Source organism: Bos grunniens, chromosome 20 (assembly GCF_055505025.1).
Source record: "Bos grunniens cultivar Pamir isolate PY7600 chromosome 20, Bosgru_T2T1.0, whole genome shotgun sequence".
NCBI classification, from domain to species: domain Eukaryota; kingdom Metazoa; phylum Chordata; class Mammalia; order Artiodactyla; family Bovidae; genus Bos; species Bos grunniens.
The window spans coordinates 15,967,201-15,978,753 of record NC_141184.1 but is presented as its reverse complement, the minus strand read 5'-3'; the positions used below and the strand labels follow the sequence as shown (position 1 = coordinate 15,978,753).

Genomic DNA, 11,553 nt, shown 5'->3' with positions numbered 1-11,553 from the left:
TTGTCACCGTGCAAAACTTCTCCACCTCCAAAACTTCCTATTCCAGTGTCCTCCTCCATTTCTCAAACATGCTTTTCCAGCCACTCTTATCACTACTGTGGTTCAGCTTTCTCAATGTGTTATCCCACTCCCTGCTTTCCTTTCTCCCCATCTACCAGTCTCCTGTTGTTCACACTCCCTTGGTCTTATTGTCATGTGATGGCCACCATATCAACAAAAATCTTGCCAGTTCTCTAGTTGGATTTTGAGGCCTGTTTTTCTGACACGTGCACTGGAAAAGTCCAACCCTGGAGGCCCCAGCTGTGCTCTTTTTATATGTCTGCACCTAAGTAGTCAAGGAACTCTGAGGAAGAACAAGCAACAGAACATCACGATTCGTTAGTCAAGATAAGCCATCTCTGATGGGCCCTCAAGTGTGTCTTAAAAAAGTTAGTCTCTCAGTCATGTCTGACTCTTTGACTCCATGTACTATAGCCTGTCAGGCTCCTCTGTCCATGAAATTCTCCAGCCAAGAATACTGGAATGGGTTGCCAGTTCTCTTTTCAAGTGTATCTTACCACCTTACTAAACTTGGAGGTCATCTTGCAGATATTCCTTCTTCATCTTTAGGTTTCCTACCTTCACGCGAGTGTATGTTCCTCGGTTCTTTGTCTCGTCAAAACAAGGATTTGGAGCAACGGACACTAAAGCCCTCAGCGCATCACAGCTCTCGGGTCTTGGACAAACCGTGTTACAGCTCTTAGGCAAATCAGTGTTACAGCTCCATTTTATTTAGAAGATAGCAGGAGAATCCAAGACTCGAAGAGAAGAGAGTGGAGGAGTGTGTGGGGAGGGAGGGAGGGAGAGAGAAAGAGAGAGAGAGAAAGAGAGAGAGAGAGCACGTGCACGCACGAGGGAGAGAGAGTTCTGAGAAAGCGCTTTGGCTCCTCCTTTTATATGTTTTTTCCTCCACCTGGGTCTGCCCTATGCAAATTGGGCTTAGCCAGGAGTGCTGTTTGTTCTGTTTGTTCTGCCTGAAGTCTTCACTCTGGTCCTCGGACCTTCCTTTTCTTTTAGTCACCACCATTTTGGACTCCTTTTCCCTATTCTACCTACCTAACATTCCCCCCTCAAGAGATGGGAGGCCCAATTCTTTGGCAATAGGGGCGTTGAGGTCTTTCTGGCTACTTCCTGCTGAACTGGGGTGGCGAGGGGTATTGGGCCTCCCCGTCTTGCTAGTCTCAATCCTCAGAGTCCTTATAGCAGTGTCCAAGGGTGTGTGTGATATTTTCTGTGGTCAGTTGTAGTTTTATATCTTTGTTGAACTGGCACTGCACGTTGTAGCTGGTTGACCTGGGCAGAGACAAAACAGGTTAGCCAATTGACAGTACATGGAATAATCATAAGCATCATCAATATAGCATAACAAGGACTAGTAGGGACATTGGTCAATTTTAAATTCACATCACCAGGATAGCTCAAGTCCCTCCTTGTTCAGGGATCAGAAGATCTATCTCCTGTCTGTCTTAGAGTACAATCTCTGTCAAGCTGTGTTGGCTCCTTAGAGTTATCCTGAGAAGTCTTATCCCCAGAAACCAGATTTTGGGTGTGTTCATTAGAATGGCACTCATTGGTAGTTCTAAATAGGTATCTGTGATCTCCCAGGGGCTCACAGGTGTATTGAGTGTCTTCTGTTTTCTTCCACGGCTTGACTCGTGAGTAGTGAATCCAGGAGTCATGTCCTGGTATCTTGACTGCTGTGAGGGTAGAAAGTATTACAGGGTAGGGGCCCTTCCATGTGGGCTGGAGTTGAGCCTTTGGGGACCCATCTTTCCAGACTTTAATTAGGACTTGAGTTCCTGGAGCATATAGTGGTGACTCTTTAGAATCTTTGGGTCCTGGTTCATACCCCACAAGCGTATATCCTGTTGGAATTGCCCAATGGCCATGGTATAAGACTGGAGGGTCTGAACCTCTGGATCTAGGAAGAGGTCATTGACATAAACAAAAGGTCTCCCATATAGCATCTCATAAGGACTAAGACCAACCTGTTCCTTAGAGGCAATGTGGGTGTGGAGGAGAGCTATTGGTAAAGCCTCCTTCCATCCCAGGGAGGTCTCCTGGGTTATCTTTTTTATTGCTGATTTTAAGAGTTGATTGGCTCTTTCTACTTTTCCTGAAGATTGAGGCCTCCAGGCACAATGGAGATAATAAGTAATGCCCAATGCTTTCAAGACCCTTTGAGTGACCTTAGAAGTAAATGATGTCCCATTTACACTTTGTAATGACCTGGGCAGACCAAATCTTGGAATGATTTCATGGAGCAGTTTTTTTACCACCTCCTCAGCCTTCTCAGTCCGGGTGGGAAAGCCTTCAATCCATCCTGTGAATGTATCTATCATAACTAATAGGTATTTATACTCTTGAGAAACTGGCATCTGGGTGAAGTCCATCTGCCAGTCTTCTCCTGGGTAGGCCCCACGTCATTGGATGGGCTGGGCCAGCCGGGGTCTTCGAGCTCCTTGGGGGTTGTTTAATTGGCAAGTGGGGCAAGAGGAGACCACCTGTCTTATAGTTGTTTGGAGGCCTGTTCCTCTGAAGGACCTTTCTAGTAATCTGTGGAGGGCCTTTTCTCCTAAATGAGTGGTGGCAGGTAAGGAGTTAACCAACTTCCATTGGAGGTTTCCAGGCAGAAAAAGGAGTCCCTCCTTTTTGAACCACCTCATAGGATCTTCTTGAAAGCCCTCGCTCTTAGAGTTTCACCTTCAGTATATGAAGGAGTTTCTGGCAAATTAGTCTGTGGAACTAAGGTGGCAATCCCTATTAGGTCATGGTTCTGTAATGCTGCTCTCCTAGCTGCCTGATCAGCTGCTTGGTTCCCTCGTGCCACTTCCGTGTTCCCTTTTTGGTGTCCTTTACAGTGGGAGACTGAAACCTCAGTGGGAAGATGGACTGCCTCCAAGAGTCAAAGAATCTGATCACCATATTTGATTGGGGACCCTCAGGTGGTCAAGTGGCCCCTTTCTTTCCAAATAGCCGCATGTGCATGTAGCACCAGAAAGGCATACTTGGAGTCAGTGTAAATGGCTATTCCTTTTCCTTTTCCCAGCTCTAAAGCTCGAGTCAGGGCTATGAGCTCAGCTAATTGGGCTGAAGTACCTGGTGGCAGAGGCTTAGCCTCTATGGTCTCAAAATTGGAGACTACTGCATACCCGGCTCTTCTTTTTCCATCCAAGACAAAGCTGCTTCCATCAGTACCAGATTTCCTCAGGATTGGTCAGAGGATCTTCTGACAATCCCTCTCGGGGTTTTGTCCAGTGGTCCAAGGTTTCTAGACAAGAGTGAAAGGGAAGAGAGCCCTCGGGGGTAAGGAGGAGGGTGGCTGGGTTAAGAACCTCACAAGAGGATATAGTGAGGCCTGGATTTTCCATCAGCATTACTTGATATCTGAGGATTCTTTGATCAGACATCCATAAATGGCCTCTCCCATTTGGGAGTTGTTTTACTTGGTGGCTGGTAAAAACAGTTAGTTTGCCCCCAAAGGAGAGTTTTAAAGCATCTTCTATCATGATTGCAATAGTTACAAGATTTCGAAGGCAGAGGGGCCAACCTCGGGAAGTTGGATCGAGGCTCTTGGATTAATAAGCTACAGGCTGGGGCTCAGATCCCAATCTTTGAGTTAACACTCCCAAGGCTATTCCCTCTCTTTCATGGACATAAAGTTGGAATGCTTTTTCTGGGTCTGGCAACCTCAAGGCAGGTGCCTGAGTTAAGGCCTGTTTTGGTGTAGCCTCTGCCTCCTTTTGAGGAGTTCCCCACATCAGTGGGATTGAATCATCTCGTCCCTTTAAGCTTTCATATAAGGGCTGGGCGATTAGACCATAATTGGGTATCCAGATTCTACAATAACGTTAGCCCCAGGAAAGCTCGCAATTGTTTTCGAGTCGTGGGGGGAGGGCAACTGGAGGATTCCTTGTACCCGATCAGAGGACAGCCTCCTGGACCCGTGTGTAATCTGAACTCCCAGGTAAGTGACCTTTGTCTCGACCATCTGTGCCTTAGCATGGGAGACTTTATATCCCCTTTCTGCCAAGAAGTTTAGAACCTGAATTGCATGTTGTTGGGCACTTTTCTCATCTGGAGAGCAGATTAGTAGGTCATCTACATATTGTAATATTTTCCCATTAGGTCCCAGGTCTAGATCTAGGAGATTCCGACTAAGGGCCTGTCCAAACAGGTGGGGGCTATCTCTGAACCCCTGAGGTAATACTGTCCAAGTCATCTGTTGGTGTTTTTCTCCTGGAGCCTCCCACTCAAAGGAAAAAAGGTATTGGGATTCTTTAGCCAGTGGTATGCAAAAAAATAAAATGTATCTTTGAGATCCAAGACTGTAAACCATTTGGCACTGGGTGGGATTTCTCCCAAGATTACATAGGGATCGGGTACTGTGGGATGGAGGGGGTCTACAGCTTCATTTATGATCCGGAGATCTTGAACCATTCACCAGGTTCCGTCTTTTTTCTTTACTGAGAGGATTGGGGTGTTACATGGCAAACTGGTAGGGACCAATAGCCTACAAGCAAGGAATTTATTTATTAAAGGCTGTAGTCCCTCCTGAGCCTCTCTTTTGAGTGGATATTGTTTCCGGTTAGGAAACCAAGTGGGATCTCGGAGGACGATGATGACCAGTTCAGCTTGGTGGGCTCGTCCAGGAATCCCCTGGTCCCACACCTGGGGGTTAATTTTGTCTTCCCATAGTTTTTGGTCCCTCTCTATTGAAGGTGTAATGGGTTCTTCAGTAGTAACCAGGAGCTGTAGAGCTCTAGGGGCTGAAAAACTTCCCATCACAAGGGTGGTCCCCAGTTTAGTGAGTATATCTCTTCCCAATAAGGGGGTAGGACACTGAGGGACCACCAGAAACTGGTGGGAAAATATTTGTCCATCCCAGCAACAAAGAAGTGCTCGGGTGAATCTTTTAGTAGTTGCTTTTCCTGTAGCACCCAAAATGGTACAGGTTTGGGAGGAGAAGGCTCCGGAGTAGGAGATCAAGACAGACTAGGTAGCCCCTGTGTCAACCAAGAAATTCTCGGACCTACCTGCCACATCTAGTTGCACCCTTGGCTCCAGCCCCATGATGGTTATCTGTGACAGGCGGGCTGGCTGGAGCGGGCCGCTTCAGTCCTCTTGAACCATCGTGAGGGTAGGCTTGGCACTTGACCTTGAGGCTCTTGGGTCCCAAGGGCAGAGTGCCGCCCAATGTCCCAGTTGATGGCATTTGTGGCAAGCCGTTCTAGGAGACTTGTCACGGTTTGGACACTCTTTGGCCCAATGCCCCACCTGTCTACAGATCAGGCATCTGTCTCGTGCCTTGTCCCTCAAGGACTCGGGGTGTGCCATAGGGCTTCTCTGGAGGGCGGCCAGCATCTGGGCATGCCTTATCTCTTTCTTTCTCTCCTTCTCCTGGGCCTTGGCCTCCTTCTCCTGTTCTGTTATAAAAGGTATTGGTGGCTGTCTGGACCATCTCATCTAAAGAGGCAGCAGGGTTCTGCTGTTGTAGTTGTTGTAACTTAATTCTGATATCTGATGCACATTGGGACAGGAATTTGTCCTTTAAAATCGCCCATCCCTCGTAAGAGTCTAAGTCCAGGTTGGTAAACTTGCCTTTTTTAGCCTCTCCAGAAAGGCAATGGGGTTCTCATTGGGCTCCTGAGTTATTGCTGAGACTGGGCACAGTCCCACAAGTAATAGGCTTCTTTATGTTTCCATGGGTGGACTTCCTTAGGCGTGAGTCTTTCTAAAGCTTATCCTACCCAGAACTGTTACAACCTGAGAGCCAGGCGTCCCCGGGTCAGGGTGCAGATCCCCAGGCAGACTGAGGCATGACAGCCTCCTAGAGATCGAATCCCCAGGGAGGTCGAGGCATGACGGCCTCCCGAGGATTGGGTCCCTGGGCAGATCGAGGCGTGACGACCTCCTGGGACCCCTGGGACTAGAGGATCCCCGAACAAGTTGAGGCGTGACAACCTTTTGAAGACCGATCCCTAGGCAGGTCAAGGCGTGATGACCTCCTGGGACCCCCCGGACTGGAGTTTGGGCGTCCCCAAGATCTCCAGTGTGACCAGTATTGGGTAGGATTAGGGGGTTGGATATTATAGAGTATTTCCCTCCCAAGGCCAGCTATTTTCTGGTTGTCTCTCCAGAAGATTGTAGAGGCAGTCTTGTGGGTCTGGATGGGGCTCAGAAAAAGAGCATGAAACAGGAGGGAAGGGGGCAGAGCACAACCTTTGAAAGAATGACATAGCACAAGGGTATAATGTAAACTAATTAAAATCAATTGGGTCCAAGATGACAAGTCAAATTCAAGTAAACCTTAATCCCCAATCTATAAACCAACAGACACACGCAGAGGTGGCAAGACAGCTCCAAGGCACAAGGTCAGAAGAGGGAGGAGTGGGTGGTTCCCCAATGGCTGGGATGATCCTCTCACTCATTAGCATATGAATTCCATCCCCTCACAAAACCTAGCCAGGCCTAATACCAGGGCCGAAGCCCTTGCCCTTGGCAATGGTTCACATCCTGGAGGGTGGCTTCTCTCTGGATCCTAACAAATCTACCTCTTATTGCTTTGTCTCTCAATGAATTTTTGCAATGAGACATCAGAGCCTGAGTTTCATTAGTTTTGGCCCGGCTTGAGTCCCGGGAGAGAGCTGAAGGACAGGAGGAAAAAGCAGTGGGTAAAACATGCCAAGGAATCCCCTTCATAGCCCACTGGAAAATTTGCTAAATATCTGACTGGTGCTCACAGTTTCATTGGTCTGATCTTTGGCACAGAGAAGAGAAAGGACAGAAGAACCCCCACCGGCTTGTATAACAGCTACTGGGGCTCAGCAGATAGCGCCTTTGGGACATGCTGAGGAGCAGCCTCTCCAGAGTCCCTCACTTGTGCCCCTGCTGCCCGCCTGTTCGCGGGAGGTTCGAGGAAACAAGAAACGAGAGATTGTAAAGGTCCCTCCAGCCATAGGAGCGAGGACCTCTTACCTTAACTGGAGGTCTTCTGGAATCTGAGACTGGGCCGCATGAGCTTTCTGCTGAGTTTGTTTTTCGCTGTCCCGGTTTCCAGCACCATGGGCCTTCCCCTGCGCTGGGTTTCTTCGCCTTCCGCTTCTAGCGCGGGAGCTTTGCTGAGTTGGTCTCCTGTTGTGCTTGGCATCTTCCACGCAGAGGTTGTTTCAGCCAGGTTATATCCGAGTCACAGCACCATAGATGTCACGCGAGTGTATGTTCCTCGGTTCTTTGTCTCGTCAAAACAAGGATTTGGAGCAACGGACATTAAAGCCCTCGGCGCATCACAGCTCTCGGGTCTTGGACAAACCGTGTTACAGCTCTTAGGCAAATCAGTGTTACAGCTCCATTTTATTTAGAAGATAGCAGGAGAATCCAAGACTCGAAGAGAAGAGAGTGGAGGAGTGTGTGGGGAGGGAGGGAGGGAGAGGGAGAGAGAGAGAGAGAGAGAGAGAGAGAGAGAGAGCGCGCGCGTGCGCACACACACGCAGGAGATAGAGTCCGAGAGAAAGCGCTTTGGCTCCTCCTTTTATATGTTTTTTCCTCCACCTGGGTCTGCCCTATGCAAATTGGGCTTAGCCAGGAGTGCTGTTTGTTCTGTTTGTTCTGCCTGAAGTCTTCACTCTGGTCCTCGGACCTTCCTTGTCTTTTAGTCACCACCATTTTGGACTCCTTTTCCCTATTCTACCTACCTAACACTACCAAGCTATCTGCCCAGCACTCCAGCTGGTCTGCCTCAGTCACAGTAAATACTCTTTCCCCAGAGGAATAGTCATGACTTATCTGAGAACAGGGGTGTGACTTTACCTGGAACCAATGCTACATTCATTTTCAGTAGTTATATGGGCTTTCCTGGTGGCTCAGACAGTAAAGAATCTGCCTGTATTGCAAGAGACCTGGGTGTGATCCCTGGAAGGGGAAGATCCCCTGGAGAAATGAATGGCTGCCCACTCCAGTATTATTGCCTGGGAAATCCCATGGACAGAGGAGCCTGGAGGGTTACAGTACATGGGGTCAAAAAGAGTTGGACACAACTGAGACCACTTGCACTTTGGGGGCTTTTCTGGCTGTTATTATGGCAGTCATGGCCCTGGTGGGTGTGTCTTTAGCATTCTAATGTATTACAATGAAGTTCAAGGTCTACCGTAAGTCAAGACTTCCACCTTGGGCCTAGCAGGTTCTATCCAGTTCTTGCTTTGTTCTCTCTGCAGCTTCTTCCTGAAACTTAGATAAGAGTAGTTGGTTTCCATCAGGGAGAGACAGAGATATGATTCTGGGGCAACAGTCCTGGTAACACTCATACACTGTGCCAAACACATCCTTTGATTCTCTTCACAATTCCCCACCCCCATCCCTAGACAGGCATGTTCTCTAATTTTCAGATTAGCATATTGAGGCTCTAAGAAGTTAATGCTGTCCTCAGTTCACAAAGTTAACTACACAATAGAGATAGGATTCCAAGTTCTTCACCTGCCATACACAAAGGGGATTCATTCTCCTTCATTGACTCATATCTTAGTTATCTCAGTAACCTAATATGAACATTCTCAGGAAAGCCATCTTGGATTTTGACCTTCCCCACCTCCCCACACCAAGTGGTTTCCATGCCTTGCATGTGTGTTTTATTTTTTTCCTACTGTTAAGTAGTTAGAATAGGAAAAAGGGGTCCAAAATGGTGGTGGCTAAAAGACAGACAAAGAAAGGAAAAGGCCCGCGAAAAGGGAGCAAAGGAAGTATCCTTGGACCTGAGTGAGAACCTCGGGTGAAACAAACATGCTCCCCTGCTGGCTAGGCCTAATTTGCATAGGGCAGGCTCAAGGGGGAGGAGATAAAAGATATAAAAAGAGGGAGCCAAGACTTGTTGAGGCTCCTCATTTGGGGTTGGCCTGCCCTCACGCCTCTTGCTGCAGCAAGACAAAACCAAGGAAATTACACACTCTCCCAGCACTACAAACTAGGCTGTTTCGTCCAGGATAACTTGAGTCTCAAGTCCATAGTCATTGTCTTTGTATGTCCAAGGAAACATTAAGAAATGTCTTCCCATTACATTTTCCTTTGCAATTTAAAGACAAGCCAGAGCTTACAATCTCAGCTTTTTTAGAAACTAAAACCTTTGCTGTGGTTCATTGAGTATATGTCAAGAGTTGGTTACTTCTGGCTCTTGCTAAAAAATATTCACTGCAGCTTATTATTATTCCTTTTTCCTAATGAGGTAAGTGAGCCTCAGAGATGTTAAGTAATTTACTTAAGATCAAATTATCCTGAAAAACAGATTCTAACCCAAGTCTCTTTGAAAATTGTATGAAAGTCACACTATCTCAGTGAACTCCCAAAGAAGGGCTTTGTGAAACTCTTCCCCTCCCTCTGCCTTCCATAGGAACTGCTGGTTCAAAATCATGGCTTGGTGCCTGGATTTTGTTTATTTCAATATCCTAGAAGTTTTTAGGTAGTCAGGTTGTATGACATTTCAGAACCACTGCCCTGCCTTCTGGAAGAGTTTCTTGATGTGAAACCTTTAGGATTCCCTTTTAATGAGCACTCCACATCAAAGACCATTTAAAATTATTTTAGATTCTGATTTAATCCTCCTTAATCTCCCTGTTGCCAATATCGCTGGATCATGGAAAAACCAAGAGAGTTCCAGAAAAACATCTGTTTCTGCTTTATTGACTATGCCAAAGCCTTTGACTGTGTGGATCACAATAAACTGTGGGAAATTCTGAAAGAGATGGGAATACCAGACCACCTGACTTGCCTCTTGAGAAACCTATATGCAGGTCAGGAAGCAACAGTTAGAACTGGACATGGAACAACAGACTGGTTCCAAATAGGAAAAGGAGTATGTCAAAGCTGTATATTGTCACCCTGCTTATTTAACTTATATGCAGAGTACATCATGAGAAACGCTGGGCTGGAAGAAGCACAAGCTGGAATCAAGATTGCCGAGAGAAATATCAATAACCTCAGATGTGCAGATGACACCACCCATATGGCAGAAAGTGAAGAGGAACTAAAAAGCCTCTTGATGAAAGTGAAAGAGGAGAGTGAAAAAGTTGGCTTAAAGCTCAACTTTCAGAAAACGAAGATCATCTGGTCCCATCACTTCATGGGAAATAGATGGGGAAACAGTGTCAGACTTTATTTTTCTGGGCTCCAAAATCACTGCAGATGGTGATTGCAGCCATGAAATTAAAAGATGCTTACTCCTTGGAAGGAAAGTTATGACCAAACTAGATAGCATATTGAAAAACAGAGATATTACTTTGCCAACAAAGGTCCGTCTAGTCAAGGCTATGGTTTTTCCAGTAGTCATGTATGGATGTGAGAGTTGGACTGTGAAGAAATCTGAGCTCTGAAGAATTGATGCTTTTGAACTGTGGTGTTGGAAAAGACTCTTGAGAGTCCCTTGGACTGCAAGGAGATCCAACCAGTCCATCCTAAAGGAGATCAGTCCTGGGTGTTCATTGGAAGGACTGATGGGGAGGCTGAAACTCCAGTACTTTGGCCACCTCATGCAAAGAGTTGACTCATTGGAAAAGACCTTGATGCTGGGAGGGATTAGGGACAGGAGGAGAAGGGGACGACAGAGGATGAGATGGCTAGCTGGCATCACCAACTTGATGGACATGAGTTTGAGTGAACTCCGGGAGTTGGTGATGGACAGGGAGGCCTGGTCCTGTGATTCATGGGGTCACAAAGAGTCAGACACTATTGAGCTACTGAACTGAACTAATCTCCCTGTTATTCTTATAGATAAGTGGGGGGAGGGGGAAAGTAAATAAAGTACAGATGAGTTCCAAGAAAAGTACATTATTCTTTCTGAGCAAAGAACAAATGAATAATGTGTTGTGCAAAGTAAAAAACAAAACAGTACACTTGATGTGTATGTAGAAAGTACACACTTATGATGTATATACTTTTTACAGTTTTTACCCAGGGTATGTATTTGCCTCAGTGTGAATTCAGTGGGCAGAAGGAAGGAAGGAAGGAAGGAAAGGAGGAAGGAGACAGTGGCAATATCTTTTTAGAATTTCACTAGCTGATCAAGGAAAAAAAAATAGAAGTAGGAAACTTGATGGGAAAGACAAAATACAGAGGAAGAGAGGAAATAAAAGATTTTTTTTTTAAGTTATAATGAAATTCTGGCTAGCATCAGAAATGTAAGTAACTCTTTTTTGTCTTCTATTTATGTTATTTTTGGTTTCGTTGTTTTTACTAGTGTGTGTGTGTCTGTGTGTGCATGTGTTATTTAGAAAACTTAGACTTTGCCCTGAATGTCAAGGCATTTTTCAGCCCCTGCTAGAGAAAGCAGATGAATAGGTAGCAAGTAAAATATAGGCTCTATTATACACAGCTAAAAAAAAAATATATATATATATAGTTTTTTTTTTTATTCAAGAAGAAGAAGAAGGAAAAGCACCCTCTGGGGAATTTGCATACTAGTCAGACTCTGGTGGCTGCAGTGGGTGGTTCCGGCTGAGAGGCAGCTCTATTCTTAGACGTCTGTGCTGA

At 46.2% G+C, this 11,553-nt stretch overlaps 1 long non-coding RNA gene across 2 annotated transcripts; it reads right to left on the bottom strand.

Moving 5' to 3' along the window:
* Window positions 1-749: 749 nt before the first annotated feature.
* LOC147350134 (uncharacterized) lies at window positions 750-7,738 on the bottom strand. 2 transcript variants are annotated; one of them, XR_015149179.1, is made up of 3 exons: window positions 7,018-7,738; window positions 3,139-3,310; window positions 750-1,332 (listed from the first exon to the last, which is right to left on the bottom strand). It is a non-coding gene; the product is annotated as an uncharacterized LOC147350134 (long non-coding RNA). The 2 variants fall into 2 exon arrangements; XR_015149180.1 differs by having other exon boundaries at window positions 3,192-3,310.
* Between the last annotated feature and the right edge of the window lie 3,815 nt (window positions 7,739-11,553).